Source organism: Aquarana catesbeiana, linkage group LG02 (genome assembly GCF_042186555.1).
Source record: "Aquarana catesbeiana isolate 2022-GZ linkage group LG02, ASM4218655v1, whole genome shotgun sequence".
Classification (NCBI taxonomy): Eukaryota; Metazoa; Chordata; class Amphibia; order Anura; family Ranidae; genus Aquarana; species Aquarana catesbeiana.
Genome location: NC_133325.1, coordinates 71,226,392 through 71,246,609, shown reverse-complemented (window position 1 = coordinate 71,246,609; position 20,218 = coordinate 71,226,392). Strand labels below are relative to the sequence as shown.

General features: G+C 43.2%; 1 pseudogene; it reads left to right on the top strand.

The window, feature by feature from the left end:
• The window catches only part of LOC141126956 (phosphatidylinositol-3,5-bisphosphate 3-phosphatase MTMR2-like), an 84,089-nt pseudogene that overhangs the window by 58,502 nt on the left and 5,369 nt on the right, over window positions 1-20,218 (top strand).

Sequence of the window (20,218 nt, the reverse complement as noted above, 5' to 3'; positions counted from 1 at the left end):
ATTTCGTCAGTGAGAGAGAGCTGTGTATGATGTCATAAGCCTAGGCTAATGACCAGACAGGAAACGGGAAGTGTGCTGTATAAGGTATTTACTGGCAGAAAAAAAATGTTTTACTATCCAAAGTTAAAACGACAAGGGCAAAAGATTTAATAGACTGAAAGTTGAAAAAATGACTGAAGGTCCGCTTTAAGTTCAGCCCTCCACAACAGTCCCAGTTTCTCACCCGGTCCCTTGGGAAAATTAGTTGTCCACCCCTGCCCTTATAACATGACAAATCTTGACTTTTTGATTTGAGGTTGACTTTAAATTCCTATCTCTTCTTTTAGAGAGTAAACTAAATAGAGGATAGCAGCATGTTTCAAACAGGCATCTGTACCAATCCTAAATTATCATTACACTCTTTCTTTTTCCTGTAGTCCATTCTGGCTGGTGCCTTGCGGATTGCTGACAAAGTGGAATCTGGAAAGACCTCAGCGGTTGTTCATTGCAGCGATGGCTGGGACCGCACTGCGCAGCTCACCTCTCTTGCCATGCTGATGCTGGATGGTTACTACCGCACCATTCACGGCTTCGAAGTGCTTGTAGAAAAAGAATGGCTCAGCTTTGGGCACAGGTTCTATCTTGTAAGTTTATGTTATTGCCCAGGGTAACATACATTGCACTAAGTACATGGCAAATTTAGAAACCAGCTTGTCAAGCAAAGCTCAGTAATGCCAGTAATCCTAGCCATTATGTTATTTTTTTATAACAGTTTGGCAAATGATATTTGTAAATATGTTCAATAGTCCCCCCCATACCTTGGCATAAAATGTGAATAATGTAAGTGCTTTGTCATTTTCCAGCTTAGGACAATGAAGGTTTAATCCTTTCACTGCCAGACATGTTTGTGGCTTTTTTTACACACGTTTAAAAAAATCATTTTAGGCCTGAAGATTAGCTAAAACCCCAAAACAATAATTTTCTGAAAGCTGAGACCCTGGAGAATAAAATAGTGGTAGGTGGGTGGTGCACTTCCAGGTGTTCGTGAAAATGATAGGGCTGCTTAGTTGCTGTCATCTGAAAGATAAGAGATATACACACACTCCAGGCTGCCACAGCACCTCTTCTACCACATGTTGGTGGCAGTAAAAGTGTTCATTTTAATCTATAGTCTGTTAAAGCCTGACGCCACCTTTTTGCTACAGTTAAAAAAATAAAATTTAATAATAAAAATAATAAAAGCAGCTTTCACTGCAAATCTCACCCTTCTCCGGGAAGCTTCAATGCTACAGGTGTCAGGGCGAATCCTCTACTAGGTTGAATGACACCCAGCAGGGGCGGACTGACAACTCATCGGGCCCTCAGGCAATAGGAGATCATAGGGACCCTCTGTGTCCCTGCCACACTCAAGCCTCACTGCCCACATTACATACGTTCACCCCTACCCCCTTTAGCTGCAGAGGCAGCAGCTCAGGATGTACACTTGCTGCAGCAGGAATTATATTCCCTGTTGCTTTTGGTGGGTGATCGCGATCCATTCAAGTAGGAGAGGGGGGTCCCCTGGGATGAGGACAGATGGGGGTCCCCTGGGATGAGGACAGATGGGGGTCCCCTGGGATGAGGACAGATGGGGGTCCCCTGGGATGAGGACAGATGGGGGTCCCCTGGGATGAGGACAGATGGGGGTCCCCTGGGATGAGGACAGATGGGGGTCCCCTGGGATGAGGACAGATGGGGGTCCCCTGGGATGAGGACAGATGGGGGTCCCCTGGGATGAGGACAGATGAGGGGGACCCCTGGAATGAGGACAGATGAGGGGGACCCCTGGAATGAGGACGGGGGGGGGCCTGGAATATCCATTAACTATGCACAGACCTCAGAGAGCAGAGAGATCAGCGTGGCTCTTGCAGTGTGTGATCTCTCCTCCCTGGCTCCTCCTCCTCCTGTCTGTGTACATCAGAGCCGAGGAGGAGGATCCTCAGTGAGATCTGTGTGCTGTGCAGGCTCATTTGGGAGAGAGAAGCCAGTGTGTCGGCTGCCACAGAGGGGCGATCGATGCGTGAGGCAGCCCGGGCACCCCGCAGGAGATGCGGGGAAGGTGTTTTGAGTGTCCGGCACTAGCGTGCCCCTATCTGGCCAGTTACCGGAGCTCAGTGCTGGAACTTGTTCCAGCACTGGGCTCCGGGATAAACATAGATGCCTTGGAACGGAGGTACACTCATAGGGCCCCCTACTGGCCTCGGGCAGTGCCCGAGTGCCCTAATGGTGAGTCCGCCCCTGACACCCAGAATTGTTTAACCCACTTTCTGAGAGCCAAGGTCATTAAAGACTTACCCACTTAGGCTTACAATGGTTGGTTTTTCTTCACATGAAATGTTCTGTAACTGCTTAAAGAGTATTAGGTGGAGTTGGGCTTTAGTATGTTAGTCACTTATGTACCATATATCTAAATCTACAAGTTCATCTAACGCTACCTTTTCCACAGCTTGCCAATGCGGCTATGTTTCTCTTCCATAGATACAGTGAAGGAGTTAGTGTAGCCACCTTAGGAAAGGAGGTGTGTTACTGGACTGATCACAAGGTGAAAATAAAGATAAAAAAAGCTTAAAAAAAATAAAACTAATGCAGCGACCACATCTAAGGATTTGTAAGCTGCATTATGTTGAGGTTTCTGTTTTTGGGTTTAAATATGCTTTAAATAGTGTGCACAAACCTAATGGCACGTGGAAGGAAGTCCCAGACAAAACAGAGCAAACTGGGAGAGCTCCCAAAGGTATGAATGAGAAGTGAGTAAAGTGGAAGGAAGATGTTTCAGGCTGCAATTACATCTGAATAAAGCATTTATGCCTTTCCTTGCTGAAGGGGCTCCACATTTTGAAGATTTTTATATGTTAAAGGTAAAGGTAGGATTTAGATTAGGAACAGACCTGCAGGAGTTGGAAGAGAGCTGTATTAGTTCTGTGGCAGTATCCACAGCTGATTGGAGTGGTGAGAATTTTCGTGGGAAGCTGTTTTTTTTTTTTTCAGTACAGTATTCATATTATTGATCAGATCAGAATACTGTGTAGATTTATGATTTTTTTTTTTTCACTGTGGGTCATTTAAGATTGATTTCAGAGAGATTCAGTACAGCGCCCATTACTTTTTTATTTTATTTAGTATTGATAATAGTTACATCACAATCCTAAATACTTTTTTTTTTTCCTTTTCCCACTGAAGAGAGTTGGCCAATGGCCATGGTAACAAGAACCACGCAGACGCTGACAGGTCCCCGGTGTTCCTGCAGTTTATTGACTGTGTTTGGCAAATGACGAAGCAGGTAAGTTGTTCTGCTCATACAGACTCAAGTTTTAGGGTTACATGTTAAGTACCACCTGTAATGTTGGGCAATGTATACAGGGGTACCTTTTGTAGCAGTGTGGGAACAGGAAACTGACTCAGCCAAAGAATGGCAGTGTGTACATTCATCTGAATGAATGAGATATAAGAAAAAAGACTTAGCTGTGATTAAAAGATGTTTCGTACAAAGAATTAAATGAGCTTAGAAAAATATCGTATCACAAGCAATTTAACTTTTTCCTTTTTTTTACTGTGGCAGAAAGATTGATTTCTATATGTTGTTTTCATTTTTATACAGGGAGTGAATGCATTTTTTTGTTTTTTTTTTGCCCTTCTTTGTCCAAATTTCGGGGCATTCCAGTGGCAGTTGCTCCATACGGGGCGCAGGGGTCCCAGTCCCTAATCTACATACAGGGTGACGGACGCATGGATTTCAATGGGTTTTTTTTTTTTTAACATGATTGGAGCCTGAGGCTCTAATTGGCTTAAAAAAAGGGTGGGCTCGGGGCGCAGGGCACTGCACCCCGAGCCCACCCACTTGTGTGACATTAGCAAAATAATATTCGCTAATGTCTTCCTGCTTCTCCTCCTGGCCAATCAGGAAATGGGCTGGGAAGAGAAGCAACGCCTGTTGGAGCGGGTCCTCCCAGTCAGAAGCCCGGCAAGTGGCATCGCTGGTGGTGGTGCGAGTGAGGGAGTGGCAGGTTTGTTTGCCCCCCCCCCCCTCCTAAATATCCAGCACCAGCCACCACTGGGACATTCCCTCTTTTATTTGGTGCAGTAGACACAGCAGGAAGTGAAAGGAAATCTCTCAAAATAGGGGAAAATTCCTTAAAGTGGGAGTAAACTCCCATGCATGACTTTTACCTATAGGTAAGCCTATAGTAAGCCTTACGTATAGGTACAGTAAATATCTCCTAAATGTGCACTGTTTAAGAGATATGTACTTTGGATTTAGCCGGTGACGTCACCCACACATGCGCTTTTGAAGGAACGGCATACTGTGCTATTCCTTCAGAGTCCTGTGCCATGAACAGCAGCTCCCATGCGCATGCACAGTAGTGACATCATCGCGGCTTCGACCACTCACAGAGCCGAAGTCCGCGATCCCAGAATGAAGACCGGGTGAAGATGGAAGCAGTGACAGTGCGCCTTTAGCTGACTGGCTTCGTTCTAAGGTAAGTTTCACATAATATGCTAATATGCAATGCATATTGGCACATTATGTTTTTACCTTGCAGGATTTAAAAAAAAAAAAGTTTTGTTTTTAATTACATTCTAGAGCTTCAGTAATATGTAATGTTAGTAGTGTTCTGACTTTTTATTCTGTGTTTGTGGAGAGAGATCCAAAACTATGCTTTGTTGTATGGCTTTAGGGTCCATTTGATAAAACCTGAGAGACTCTAGGTCAGTGTAGCAACCTGTGAGAGATCTACATAAACAACATTAAAGAGGTCAAAGAGGGTTCAGTACTTTTTAAATTTATTTGTTTATTTAGGAAATTGGCATAGCCTAACTAAATGGTAAGGAAAATTTAGAAAAACTTAATAAAACAAATGTCACTGTAATAATATAAACTTGGCCTAGCTTAAGAGTGGACAGTGTCAGTCAGTAAAGCAATGGACAGTGTGTCAGTATGGCAGTGGACTGTGTGTGGATGGTGTCAGTAGGGCAGAGGATCGTGTCAGTAACCGTTACCGACCATTTACTGTGTTCATTCAGAAAAGGAGGGGCCAGTAATGGCCCCTTTCCTCGCTCTTCATCTGAAACGATCCCCTGCAGCAGCTGACGGGAGAGAAAAGGGGGAAAACTGGTAGTGCTATGAGAGGAGGGGATCTGGGGAGCACTTGGGGTAGGGATCCTGGACAGGAGGGGAGGTGGGGGTGGCATTTATTGGAACCAATTCCCTGTATTTTCCTCCTGCAGCAGCTGAATGCTGGCGGGAGATAGAGAAGGAGAAGCCGCCTTTCTGCAGGAGGCAATTACAGGGAATCTGTTCCAGTAAATGCCAAACCTGCTCCTGTCTAGGTCCCAGGGGTCGGCAAGGAAGGGACTTGATCTGTCCTTCATGTGCCCCACGGTCAAAGGGTTAGCACCCCTGGTATGTATGCTTGTTCTGGGTTAGAAACTCAAAATACATTAGTGTTAGAATATGCTATACTGTATATTGTTCAGTATTTCTTATATGGCATAATGACAACACATCCCCAATATTATTTTAGAAAAAAAACTCCCATGATGGATGAGGCTCTTTCTGCATTCTGCTGTATATCAGCCTGATTTAGTAGAAAGAGGCAAACAACTTTTTTTTTTTTTTCTATTTTAGGTGTTAGGTCTTGGTCTGCTCAATAACAGCTCTCTTATTGTAGGAAAAACGTTAAAACGTATTCCTCTGTTTCCTCTAGATTGTTGCACTTTGGTCTTTTTCTTTGTGAAGTTTATAAGTAATTTGTGCCGATATTCTCCACAGTTTCCTCATGCATTTGAATTCAATGAACATTTTCTGCTGACTATTCTGGATCACCTTTACAGCTGCTTGTTTGGAACATTCCTGTGTGACAGCGAGCAGCAAAGACTACAAGAGGTAAGTCCCCTAAGACGGTCCTCTCTGACTATAGTCATATTGATGGAATTGTTTCCTAACTTTATTAAAGTAGGTATTTGTTTATGATGGCCAAAGTTTATGTACCCACTGCTGTGATTTACTGTATCTTATGTACCTCTTCTTTATTTACATAGCCCTGACAATTTACTCAGTGCTGTACTTACTGTACATTCACATCAGTCCCTGCCCTCGAGGAGCTTACAATCTATAGTCCCTATCTCCTATACATAATAGAGCCAAATTAGACAGGAGTCAATTAACTTACCAGCATATCTTTAAAGTGTAGAAGGAAACCGGCATACCCAGAGGAAACTCACGCAGGCACAGAAACGACTTGAAAACTACATGCAGATAGTGTCCTGGCTGGGATATTATTATTTTCTAGGAAATACATTGTGCTTATAGGTAGTTAAAGTGTATCTAAACCCAAAAACAAAAACGTTCTATATTGCAGCTTAGCAGTCCTTAGATGTGGTGGCTGCAATAGTTTCCTATTCAGACCTTTTTTAAATTTTTTTTTCACCTGATGATCTTGGCAGTAACCCCCTCCCTGTCCTAGCAAGCCAACATTCAGCTCAAAAAATTTATGGCAGGATCAACAGATTCTTTTAAACTTCTCAAACAGATATAACAAAACATTTTCAATTGCATATTTAACGGGCCAAATGATAGCAAATATCAAATTTCTGGTTTTGGGTTAAAGTACTGTATGCTTAAGACATTACTTCACATTACTTCCTCTGGTTGGTTTTATGTATGATTTATTGGTGAAATTATATACTCACATAATGGGGGGGGGGGGGGGGGCTATAGTGCCCAATTAGTTTCTATCTTTTTTTTACACACAGCTTGTAAAATGAACATTTAATAGATGATTGGTTGTGCTCCAGTGGAGATAAAGTTTTTCTCAGAAATTTCCCCCAGCACAGTACTGTGCAAAAGTCTTAGGCAGGTGTGAAAAAATGTTTGACATTTTTCTGCACCCCAGTTGCTATGTTTTCATGCATAGGACATGAAAACAAGGCTAAGTGACTCAACTATGCATGAAAACATAGCAACTATGTATATATATATACATATATATATACATACACACACACACATATATATATATATATACATACACACACACGGACACGCACACATGCAGGTGTACATGCAGCCACATGCACACACGCGCATGCACACATACCCAAATATATGGACATTCTTGTGTATTTTCTAATAAAGGTTGGATAATTAGTAGAAAATAGTAAATAGTAAATGCGCGTGTGTGCATGTGGCTGCATGTGGCTGCATGTACACCTGCATGTGTGCGTGTCCGTGTGTGTGTATGTATATATATATATATATATATATATATATATATATGCACATATATATGTATTACGCCTTCATTATCCTTTTTAAATACATTTTTTAACCTACAAACATGATCCCATAATCATACAACAGTTAGTAAAACTCCACTTAGCAATCTTCAGGGTACTCCTGATTTGTATGGCCATAATTGTACATAAACACATATAGTTCTTCAAACATATTTTTATTCTTTCACATGATCCTGCGTATATTTAATGTCATCTGACTATTTTCACAATTTTATTTGTATCTAAATTCAAATTTAATTTTAATTTTATTTTTATTTTTATTTTTATTTTTATTTTCCAACTATTTCATTTTTATTTTTATTATTTTTATTATTTAAATTTAATTTGATTTATTTCTATATAATCCCTTTATAGACCCAACACATTCACTCTCTCTCTTTCCCAACCATAAAACATTTTTATGATGACTTTTTTCATTGTCTGCAATACTTTCATTATCAATATTGTCCTCTTATCCTTCACTCCAGCATCTCTCTTACATTTGCACGCTTATTCATACATCATCCTTTCTTTTCTTCTTTTTCTCCTGTCTCATTCAAGTAAATCAGTTATTGTTGCTCACAATATCTCTTTCACTTTCTTATCTGACACTGCAGCACGCAGCTGCAGTACACAGCTCTTTGTCCGAGTTTGACAGACTTCTTCCCCCTCCAATCATGGCTCGCCTTAGACTACATATATTTCGACCTATCATAGGTCACGTTAGGCCTGAGGAAGGAGCGTAGCTCCGCAAACGCGTCGCCTATCCCAACACAGACCCGGAAGTGACTCTGTTTCCCGGATTATACACAGCGCGTTCCAGTGACAGGACACAGCGAGTATCCAGCAGCGCATCCTGTCAGCAGTATAGAACGCCACCGCATGATGTGACTCTACACCTCAACTGGGACACCTGGCATGATTTTCTCACCCTTTGTACGCCTGCTTTACTTGTACCTTTGTGAGTACTTGATTTTAAAGATTTATTAAATCTGTTTTTAATACTGCACTTAGAGTGGCGCCATTGTTGTTTCTTTTCTTCAGTACCCAGAGGATTGCTTCATCCTGATCTACAGGGCTGCCTTCTACAGTAGCTTATCATGGACTAATTCATTTTCAGTTTAGTTTTATTTTGGACTTTAGCATTTCAGTCTCCAGCTGATCAGCACAAATTCATAATTTTTATTGTTATTGTATGATTTATTTTAAGTTATGTAATCACCCTTCAGTCATTTATTCTCTTTGTATTAGAGCAATATATGTATCTTTTAGGGGGCTCCAGCTGTTTCATACTGGTTGAATGTTAGCGCTCACATGTATATGTTGGTGCAGAAAAATGGCAGCAGGTGCTCTGGACTGATGAGTCAAAATTTGAAATATTTGACTGTAACAGGAGGCAGTTTGTTTACCAAAGGACTGTAAAGTGGTACAATAATGAGTGTGTGTGCAGGCAACAGTCAAGCATGGTGGAGGTTCCTGGTAAGTTTGAGGCTGCATTTCTGCAAATGGAGTTGGAGATTTGGTCAGGATCAATGATGTCCTCAACGATGAGAAACACAGACAGATACTTATCCATCATGCCATACCATCAGGGAGGCGTGCAATTGGGGCAGATGTATTCTGCAACAGGACAATGACCCTAAACATACAGCCAATGTCATTATCCACTTCAGCCCCGGAAGGATTTACCCCCTTCCTGACCAGAGCACTTTTTCCAATTTGGCACTGCGTCGCTTTAACTGCTAATTGCGCGGTCATGCAATGCTGTACCCAAACGAAATTTGCGTCCTTTTCTTCCTACAAATAGAGCTTTCTTTTGATGGTATTTGATCACCTCTGCCGTTTTTATTTTTTGCGCTATACACGGAAAAAGACCGAAAATTTTGAAAAAAAATGATATTTTCTACTTTTTGTTCTAAAAAAAATCCAATAAACTCAATTTTAGTCATACATTTAGGTCAAAATGTATTTGGCCACATGTCTTTGGTAAAAAAAATGTCAATAAGTGTATATTTATTGGTTTGCGCAAAAGTTATAGCGCCTACAAACTAGGGTACATTTTCTGGAATTTACACAGCTTTTAATTTATGACTGCTTATGTCGTTTCTTGAGGTGCTAAAATGGCAGGGCAGTACAAAACCCCCACAAATGACCCCATTTTGGAAAGTAGACACCCCAAGGAAATTGCTGAGAGGCATTTTGAGCCCATTGAATATTCATTTTTTTTGTCCCAAGTGATTGAATAATGACAAAAAAAAAAAAAAAATTACAAAAAGTTGTCACTAAATGATATATTGCTCACACAGGCCATGGGCATATGTGGAATTGCACCCCAAAATACATTTAGCTGCTTCTCCTGAGTATGGGGATACCACATGTGTGGGACTTTTTGGGAGCCTAGCCGCATACGGGGCCCCGAAAACCAATCACTGCCTTCAGGATTTCTAAGGGCGTACATTTTTGATTTTACTCCTCACTACCTATCACAGTTTTGAAGGCCATAAAATGCCCAGATGGCACAAACCCCCCCAAATGACCCCATTTTGGAAAGTAGACACCCCAAGATATTTGCTGAGAGGCATGTTGAGTCCATGGAATATTTTATATTTTGACACAAGTTGCGGGAAAGTGACTATTTATTTATTTATTTTTTGCACAAAGTTGTCACTAAATGATATATTGCTCACACAGGTCATGGGCATATGTGGAATTGCACCCCAAAATACATTCTGCTGCTTCTCTTGAGTACGGGGATACCACATGTGTGGGACTTTTTAGGAGCCTAGCCGCGTACGGGGCCCCGAAAACCAATCACCGCCTTCAGGATTTCTAAGGGTGTACATTTTTTATTTCACTCTTCACTGCCTATCACAGTTTCGGAGGCCATTGAATGCCCAGGTGGCACAAACCCCCCCCAAATGACCCCATTTTGGAAAGTAGACACCCCAAGCTATTTGCTGAGAGGCATGGTGAGTATTTTGCAGCTCTCATTTGTTTTTGAAAATAAAGAAAGACAAAAAAAAAAATTTTTTTTTTCTTTTTTTAATTTTCAAAACTTTGTGACAAAAAGTGAGGTCTGCAAAATACTCACTATACCGCTCAGCAAATAGCTTTGGGTGTCTACTTTCCAAAATGGGGTAATTTGGGGGGGTTTTGTGCCACCTGGGCATTCCATGGCCTCCGAGACTGTGATAGGCAGTGAAGAGTGAAATCAAAAATTTACGCCCTTAGAAAGCCTGAAGGCGGTGCTTGGTTTTCGGGGTCCCATACGCGGCTAGGCTCCCAAAAAGTCTCACACATGTGGTATCCCCGTACTCAGGAGAAGCAACAGAATGTATTTTGGGGTGTAATTTCACATATTCCCATGGCATGTTTGAGCAATATATCATTTAGTGACAACTTTGTGCAAAAAAAAAAAAAAAAATTTGTCTCTTTCCCGCAACTTGTGTCACAATATAAAATATTCCATGGACTCGACATGCCTCTCAGCAAATAGCTTGGGGTGTCTACTTTCCAAAATGGGGTCATTTGGGGGGGGTTTGAACTGTCCTGGCATTTTATGCACAACATTTAGAAGCTTATGTCACACATCACCCACTCTTCTAACCACTTGAAGACAAAGCCCTTTCTGACACTTTTTGATTACATGAAAAAATTATTTTTTTTTGCAAGAAAATTACTTTGAACCCCCAAACATTATATATTTTTTTAAAGCAAATGCCCTACAGATTAAAATGGTGGGTGTTTCATTTTTTTTTTTTTCACACAGTATTTGCGCAGCGATTTTCAAACGCATTTTTTGGGGAAAAAACACACTTTTTTACATTTTAATGCATTAAAACACACTATATTGCCCAAATGTTTGATGAAATAAAAAAGATGATCTTAGGCCGAGTACATGGATACCAAACATGACATGCTTTACAATTGCGCACAAACGTGCAGTGGCAACAAAATAAATACATTTTTAAAAGCCTTTAAAAGCCTTTACAGGTTACCACTTTAGATTTACAGAGGAGGTCTACTGCTAAAATTACTGCCCTCGATCTGACCGTCGCGGTGATACCTCACATGCATGGTGCAATTGCTGTTTACATTTGACGCCAGACCGACGCTTGCGTTCGCCTTAGTGCGAGAGCAGGGGGGACAGGGGTGCTTTTTTTTTTTTTTCTTTTTTTTCTTTATTATTTTTTTTCTTTTTTATCTTATTTTAAAACTGTTCCTTTCATTTTTTTTTTTTTTTTAATCATTTTTATTGTTATCTCAGGGAATGTAAATATCCCCTATGATAGCAATAGGTAGTGACAGGTACTCTTTTTTGAAAAAATTGGGGTCTATTAGACCCTAGATTTCTCCTCTGCCCTCAAAGCATCTGACCACACCAAGATCGGTGTGATAAAATGCTTCCCCAATTTCCCAATGGCGCTATTTACATCCGGCAAAATCTAAGTCATAAAATGCTCGTAGCTTCCGGTTCCTTAGGCCATAGAGATGTTTGGAGCCACTCTGGTCTCTGATCAGCTCTATGGTCAGCTGGCTGAATCACCGGCTGCATTCTCAGGTTCCCTGTTGAGACAGGAGAGCCAGAGAAAAACACGGAAGACGGTGGTGGGGGGGGGCATTCTCTCCCACTGCTTGTAAAAGCAGTCTAGAGGCTAATTAGCCACTAGGATTGCTTTTACATGAAAGCCGACCGCTGGCTGAAAAGAATGATACCAAGATACCTAAACCTGCAAGCATCATTCTGGTATAACCACTCAAAGTCGTGAATGGTGTACCTGAAGACAAAAAAATGGTTAACAATAAAGCACAGTAAACGGTAAAGTATAAAAAATTGCATACCTGAAAAGCAAACATGATAAAACATAATAACAATAAAACATTGCAGAATAGAATACAGTAAAAAAGAGCAGAACAATAGAGAGAGAGAATAGAGAGAGAACAATAAAACGACAACTATTATTTTTTATTTTATATTTTTGTTTGTGTTTTTTTTTTTTTTTTTTTTACACTTTTTTTGTAACTAACTTTTATAACTGCAACCGGTTCCAGGTTCGGGTCTCTCAAAATGCGATGGCATCTTGGGAGACCCTGTGAAAGTGTGTCCTAGTCTGTGCAATGCTGTACCCTACGCTAATACTCAACTAGTGAATGGTAGCGTTCAAAACATTCACCAATGCAAAGACCAGGATTGACAGGAGGGACAATAATAGCGGGTGTCACGCCTATATCCGCGCTTGCTGCAGACACGACATCTTTTTTGGGGGGGTTCGTTGGGTAGGGGTACTCGGGAGGACATAAAAATGCCTCTCATGCAGCCGACTGCATTTGGTTGGGGATGTGAATGGGGGAAGTACGGGCGCTGCAGAAGTGGTGGGTTCCCAATTAGGATTGGCGAATGCAGCAGGAAGGGCATTATGGGCACGACGGGCCTGTGTTTGTCTTTTTGGTGGCAGCGGGACACTATTTGTGCTTGCCACCTCACCAGCTTGAACTGCACTTATGGGACTCGCCACGTCACCAAGTGTTACTGCAGTGCTGGTTTGACAACGACTGGGGTGTACTAGGCCGCTGGCGCTTGCCAGTTCACCAAAACTGTTAACGATCGCAGGGATCAGGCCTGACTCTGCGAACGCTGCAGTTATGCGTTTAGTGTTTTGTAAGTGACAGTGATCGATCGATACTGCACTTGGGTGGGCTGGGCTAGGCCGGGCGGAGGGGCAAAACGCAGGTGCTAGCAGGTATCTGGGCTGATCCCGCTAACACTGCGTTTTTGGGAACCCTAAACTGCTGGGGACGCTAGTATAGATCTGATCGGATCAGATATTGATCCGTTCAGATACTATACCACTAAGGGAGGCGTATGCTGCGTGCGTGGGTGTTAGCGGTACTGGCGCTAATCTAACGCTGCCTGGGGCGACGCATATCACCGCCGGGCGATCGGGGGGCTAAACCTTTATTCGGTAATAAACGGCGGGTTCCCTGACACTATAAAAAATAAACGAACTAACCAGCGTCACCCGTAACGGTTATACGGTGATCAGTGGTGAAAGGGTTAACTAGGGGGCAATCAAGGGGTTAAAACATTTATTAGGTAGTATATGGGGGTCCCTGTCGCTATAAAACGCTGACGGCGAACCTAAATATTTACGTCCTTAACCAGCGACACTAATACAGCGATCAGAAAAATGATCGCTTAGCGACACTGGTGACGGGGGGTGATCAAGGGGTTAAAACTTTATTAGGGGGGGTTAGGGGGGGTATCCTAGACCTAAAGGGGGCTAATACTCACTGCCCTAACACTGTAACTGTCACTAACTGACACCAATACAGTAATCAGAAAAAAAAAAAAAAAAACCTGCTTGGTGTCAGTTGGTGACGGGGGGGGGGGTGATGGGGGGGGGATCGGGGTGTTTTATGTGCCTGGCATGTTCTACTGTGTGTGTGTGTGTGTGTGTGTGTGTAGTGTTGTGCACTCACATTACAGTCTTCTCTCCTCGGCCCGGAACGGAAAATACCGAGCCGAGGAGAGATGACATCATTTCCTCTGCCTCTGTGTACAATACAGAGGCAGGGAAATGATCCCATTGGCTGGGAGCGATCGCGGGGGGGGGGGCCACGAATGGATGGCCTCCCCCTCACCACCGATCGCCGGGGGAGATTTGCCAACCGCCGCAGGCACCGGGGGGGGGGGTCCAATCGGTTCCCCAACCGCGGGCAGGCAAGGACATACAGGTAAGCCCTTTTGCCTGCCCGTGCCGCTCTGTCGACGTACATCGTCGTGCGGCGGTCGGCAACTGGTTAAGAACTATCTTCAGTGTAAAGAAGAACAAGGAGTCCTGGAAGTGATGGTTTGACCCCCACAGAGCCCTGATTTCAACATTAACGAATCTGTCTGAAATTACATGAAGAGACAGAAGGATCTGAGGCAGCCTACATGCACAGAAGATCTGTGGTTAGTTCTCCAAGATGTTTAGAACAACCTACCTGCCGAGTTCCTTCAAAAACTGTGTGTATGTGTACCTAGAAGTAAAGGTGCACCGAAATGAAAATTCAAGATTCACTTGGCCGAGACCGAAACTGAAAATGACAGTTTTAAAATTATATATATATATTTTTATATATGATTGTATTATATTCGACTTTTTTAAAATAATATAATGAATTTAAATGAATATGAATTTAGTGACGGTCATTATCTGCACCTTTAGCGCAAGAAAAGTTCAAGAAAAATGCATCCCTTTAAATTCTATGTATGTCTTCACACTGGTCCGCGTTGCACTTCCGTTGTGGTGTTAAAAATCTTGCTTGCTGCATTTTTGGCCAGTTAAAAACGCACCAAAAATGCACCTCCTCGTTAAAATGCATTAAAAATGCAGCAAGAGGGCATCAATAACGCACCTGTGTTAGATTTGTTGCCGTTTTTGAGTCACGTGACCTATAAAAACCACACTGTAAGCACGGTAAAATCGCGTGTGTTTTCGGAGCTATTATCGGCACCTTTTTCTCTATCGGCTAAATGCCAATAACTCTTTTTTCGGCTGATAATTTTCAGCGGCCGAAATTTCGGTGCATTTTTACCTAGAAGAATTGATGCTGTTTTGAAGGCAAAGGGTGGTCACACCAAATATTGATTTGATTTGGATTTCTTTTGTGTTCATTTACTTTCCATTTTGTTAATTCATAAACATAAACTATTTCCACTTCTATTTCTGAAAGCATTCTTAATTTATAGCATTTTTTCACACCTTCCCTAAAACGTTTGCACAGTACTGTATGTACATTGGCAAATTTAAGTACCTCTTGGGTGGATTTGATTTAAATCACTAGTAAAAAGGCTTGATTTAGATCATAATTTTTAAAGAGCAACTGTCATCTCTGTCCCGCAGTGGCTCCTCCTCTGACCCGCTGTTGACTTACCGACAGTCCCATTCACTTTAATGGGAGGCTGGTGATGTGGCAGTGACACAACAAGGTGAGGTACGTGGCGGCAGCAGGTGAGTGAATGCCCGTTAACAGGCGCTGCCATGATGGATCTGAAATGACAGGTGCTCTTTAAATGCAAGGACTCGTTCTTGCTGGTAGTTTGAATCCTTAATATTTGCCAACAAAATGAAGGTTTCCTATTTAGAATAATAAGCTGTCAGGTCAGTAAAACAGCAATATAAGAACCGATTCAATTATACAGTTTGTAGTGTACATAGATTTGCAAAACAATGGGATAAAGGAATATTCCTGAACTTTGGTTTATCTCATTGTTACTGTGAAACTATACATCAATGCAGTGCATGTTATCTCAGCTTGCAGAGCTTGGATTCATTGAATGAGTTTACCAAAAATGTAAATATTGCAGCATATACAGCCTCATGCTACACAACAAAGCTCCATTTCATGCTGAATAAACTAAGTTATTAATTTATCTTAAATAGAAAACCAGATTTTTAGTTTTTCACTCCAAAAGCATTTTATTAAAATAAATTTGATACAGATCAAAAAAATCGGTCCAAATCAAAAAAATCAGTTTTTTTTTTTTTTTTAACTCATTGATTTATATCCACCCTGAGTGTACAGCTTGTATAACAGTGTAAATTTGCTGTCCCCTCAAAATAACTCAACACGCAGCCATTAACCACTTTACATCCCGGTTATAGTCAAATGACCTCCGCAGATGGGATCTCCCATCCTGGGCGGGCGTCATATGACGTCCTCAGCTTCCCGCAAGTATAGAGGTTGTGCGTGCGCCGCCGCATCACTGAGGAGACGATGAGCGTGCCCGGCGGCCGCAATACCCACCGGCCACCCACGATCGCTCATGACAGAGCAGGAACGGGGATCTGTGTGTGTAAACAAACCGCTGTATGGTCTTGGCCACCGTGCTGCAGCTCAGTTTCAGCGTCTTGACAATCTTCTTATAGCCTAGGCCATCTTTATGTAGAGCAACATTTCTTTTTTCAGATCCTCAGAGAGTTCTTTGCCATGAGGTGCCATGTTGAACTTCCAGTGACCAGTATGAAAGAGTGAGAGCAATAACCCCAAATTTAACACACCTGCTCCCCATTCACACCGGAGACCTTGTAACACATGACATTGGGAAGGGAAAATCTTTAATTGGGCCCAATTTGGACATTTTCACTTAGGGGTGTACTCACTTTTGTTGCCAGCGGATTAGACATTAATGGCTGTGTGTTGAGTTTTTTTGAGGGGACAGAAAATTTACACTGTTATACAAGCTGTACACTCACTACTTTACATTGTAGCAAAGTGTAATTTCTTCAGTGTTGTCACATGAAAAGATATAATAAAATATTTAGGGGTGTACTCACTTTTGTAAGATACTGTACATACACATACTAGGGCCAATTTAGACAGGAGCCAATAAACTGGAGTACCCGGAGGAAACCCACGCAGGCACAGGGAAAACATGCAAACTCCAGGCAGGTAGTGACCTGGTTGGGATTCGAACTGACAACCTTGCACTACTAGGTAGAAGTGCTAACCACTTAGCCACTGTGCTTGCCTGTACAAATCCTTTGCCAACTGAAACCATTAAACTGTATGTATTTAGCTGCTTGCCTAGAGTTCAGCGTTAAGTTAAAATGTGGACCTCACAGTTATTCATCTTAATTTTCTTTTGTTGTGTCTGAATTTAGTCCGTTCTGGAAGAGTCTGTCTCCTTGTGGTCATACATTAACAGCCAACTTGAAGACTTTACTAATCCACTGTTTGTGGATTACTCTGACCACGTCTTGTACCCGGTGACCAGCACTAGGCAGCTGCAGCTCTGGGCAGAATATTACATAAGGTGGAACCCAAGGACTAAGCCGCATGTACGTATGTACTATTTTTTTTGGTCTTATGCAAAGTTTAGAAAACGCCTGTCAAATTGCATGTTTGGGTGGTTTTGTTATCATTGAAACCATTTAACAAACAATCTAACAAAACATTTGCAGTGTTTCTTGATAAGATTAGCACAGGGTATACTATTTCCTTATCATACATCACGGAACACCGAGTTAGGCTAATATTCATTACCTACTGGGTTATACGCCATCTCTATGTGAATGGACACTGGTAGACAAAGTCTTAGACAGGAAGTCTGCCCCTATATAACCCCTCCCATACAGGAAGTACTTCAGTTTTTTTTTTACCAGTGTCTGCAAGGTGGATGGGCACGTTTGTTGAACTGTCGGAGCTCCAAGACTTTAGTGCCAAAAACGGTTCTTAAATGAATCAAGGCATTGACCGATCGGATCCATTTGAAGAAAAGCTTTTATGCCTAAATGGTACCCGAGCCTTGCAAAGGAGAGGCAAGGATCCTGCGAGGTTTTGCCTCTAATGCGACCCTCTGGCGCTCGTCACTGTGTAGTAGAATCCTGGACACCACAGAGCTAAGGCATTCCTGCAGGGTGCTGTACATATCCAAGGGAGTGGACCTTAAAACATGAAAGGGTACCCAGTCCTTGAAGGACCCCAAGTGACGGAACCCGCTGTGATGGGTGAAGATTGGGCTCTTCATTTCTAAGGCTGCCCTGCGCCCGGTCGGGTAAGTGAAACTCCCTTATTTACTTATGGTGGGGTGCCCCAGTGATTGTAACAATGTCAAGCTAGCTAGAGGCTGGACACCTGTGTGCGGTGACCACAGGGGGAGAGTTTGGGCTAGCTGTGGGTGTTTGCTAAGAGTACCTTTTTTCCTGTTGTCTTGGCTGTTTTCTCTTATGGCTGGTCCACGCATGAGCGTGCGCCATTGCGCATCTTGGTTCACCAAAGTGCACGAATGTTCGTGGCTGTTTGGCGGCCATGGCGCACGCAGCTTTTCCACAGGCATTGTGCGCACATGAAGCTACGCATGCGCCATAGCCTAATATTGGTGCACAGATTTGCGTCATATGCCAATACTGCCACGCCAATTTGCTGGGACCACGCATGTATGCGCAGAAGTCCCAGCGCACAGCCAGCTTATTTAAGCTGAGTATTGCAGACATGCGGTGCTTCCAGGGGACAGCTGTGGGACACAGACCAGGCTCTGAACCAGTCATTTTTCAGTGGTTCATTTCTCCTTACCCGGGTCATGTGAGTGACCAGGAGTTGCTTGGCAGGCTAAGGTGCTTAGCAGGATTGTTACATAGGGGCTTGTTGAGCTCTATTAAAGGGTCTTCCTTCTGGGGTGTGTAAATACTAAACCCAGGTACTCCCTTTTTTGTGGCTTGCAATGGCTTCAAAAAAGTGGAGCAGGACTAACACTACAGGGAAGGGCACATCTATGTCGTCAGTAGCTCCTGAGGAGCCTAGTTGAAACCCTGGTGTTGTATCCCCTGAAAGACCAGAGGCTTCCGGGCAATCTGAGCCGCTGTGCCTGTCTGGTATGGTACGGTGCCTACATTCAACGCTGCTGCTTCAGCCTTTATCACCAGGGATGACCTGTCCTCAGCCCTAGCTGGGTTAGAGGACAGGATTGCTGGCATAATTGCCTCTATCTCGCAGGATGGTAAGAACCGTGACAGATCCCCCTCCTCTGAGCCTCCTATCTTGGAGCAGGAATGGGTTAAGGATGGGGAAGAGCTAAAGGGCAAGGATTCTGTGAAGGGCCTGGCAGATGAGTCTGCTTCTGAGCAATCTGGGCCAGATGATGTCTAGTTGGTATGAGCCTCTCAGTCGCAAAGGCTTTTGATCCAGACTCTTACCGAGATGGTTCATTTTGCCTTTAAGTTGCCTCCTGCAGAGGTTTCTGAGCCCCCTTGGTTCTCTTTGGGGTCCCTGAGGCCTCAGGCCGCACAGGCTTTCCCCTTACACCCACTATTGGAACAGGTGGTGTATGCTGATTGGGGACATCCTGACAGGATTTTCGTTCTTCCTAAGAGGTTTTTCCTTTTATATCCCATCCCTTTTATATCCCATGGCCTGACAGGCCTAACCAGGAGGATGGTCCTGCTGAAAGCAGAGAATATATACCTCAAATATTTTGTTTTGATGTTGATGCCTTGAAGGATTCAATGCAGCAGGTTTCTCGTTTGGCTCTCCTGTCTGTACACATATGCAGACTTTTGTGGCTTAAGAACTGGTCAGCCGAGCTTCCTTGCAAGAAGTTATTGGCAGGATTCCCCTTTCATGAGGAACGTTTGGTGATGATTTGGACAAATATGTCCAAAAGATTTCCAGAGGGATGCGCTCTCTACTTCCTGTGAAGAGAAGGACCAGACCTCCCTCGTTTAAAACCTCAGGGACCGCTTCTTCAGGTGTCTCAGCGCCAAGGCAGTTCCACTGTCAACAGGGCGCTAGAGCCGGGGGGCAAGTCACAGGGCCAGAAGAAACCCTGGGTCCAAAACTCTTCTAAACCTGGCACCAAGCCCTCCTTTTGAGGAAACGCCCCCACTCTATCGGGTGGGGGGGAAGGCTACTGCACTTTGCGGACATTTGGAGAACAATGGTTCACGACGAGTGGGTCACCTCGACAGTATCCCGCGGTTACAAGCTCCCCCTCAGAGGTTTCTGAGACCCAGCGTTCCCGCGGATCCTCCAAAGAGAAATTTATTGTTTCAGGCACTAGATCATAATGAGAGTGATTTATATAGGTTCCTGTATCCAAAAGGGACGCAGGGTTTTATTTGAACCCGTCGGCGGTTCATATCCCGGAGGTAGAGAACTGGAAGGCAGATTATCTCAGCCGCCAGCAGATCTGCAAGGGGGAATGGTCCCTACACCCGAGGGTGTTCCAGGAAATTTGCCAGCATTGGGGATGGCCAGATGTCAATCTTTTGGCATCCAGGTTCAACAACAAACTAGTTTGTGTCCCGAACAAGGGATCCCCTGGCAATCGGACCAGATGATCTGGTAGCTCCATGGAGCCATTACTCCCTGGTTTATGCTTTACCCCGATCCCTCTCCTTCCACATTTTGTTGCGCAGGATTCGGTGAGAGGGGGTTCCAG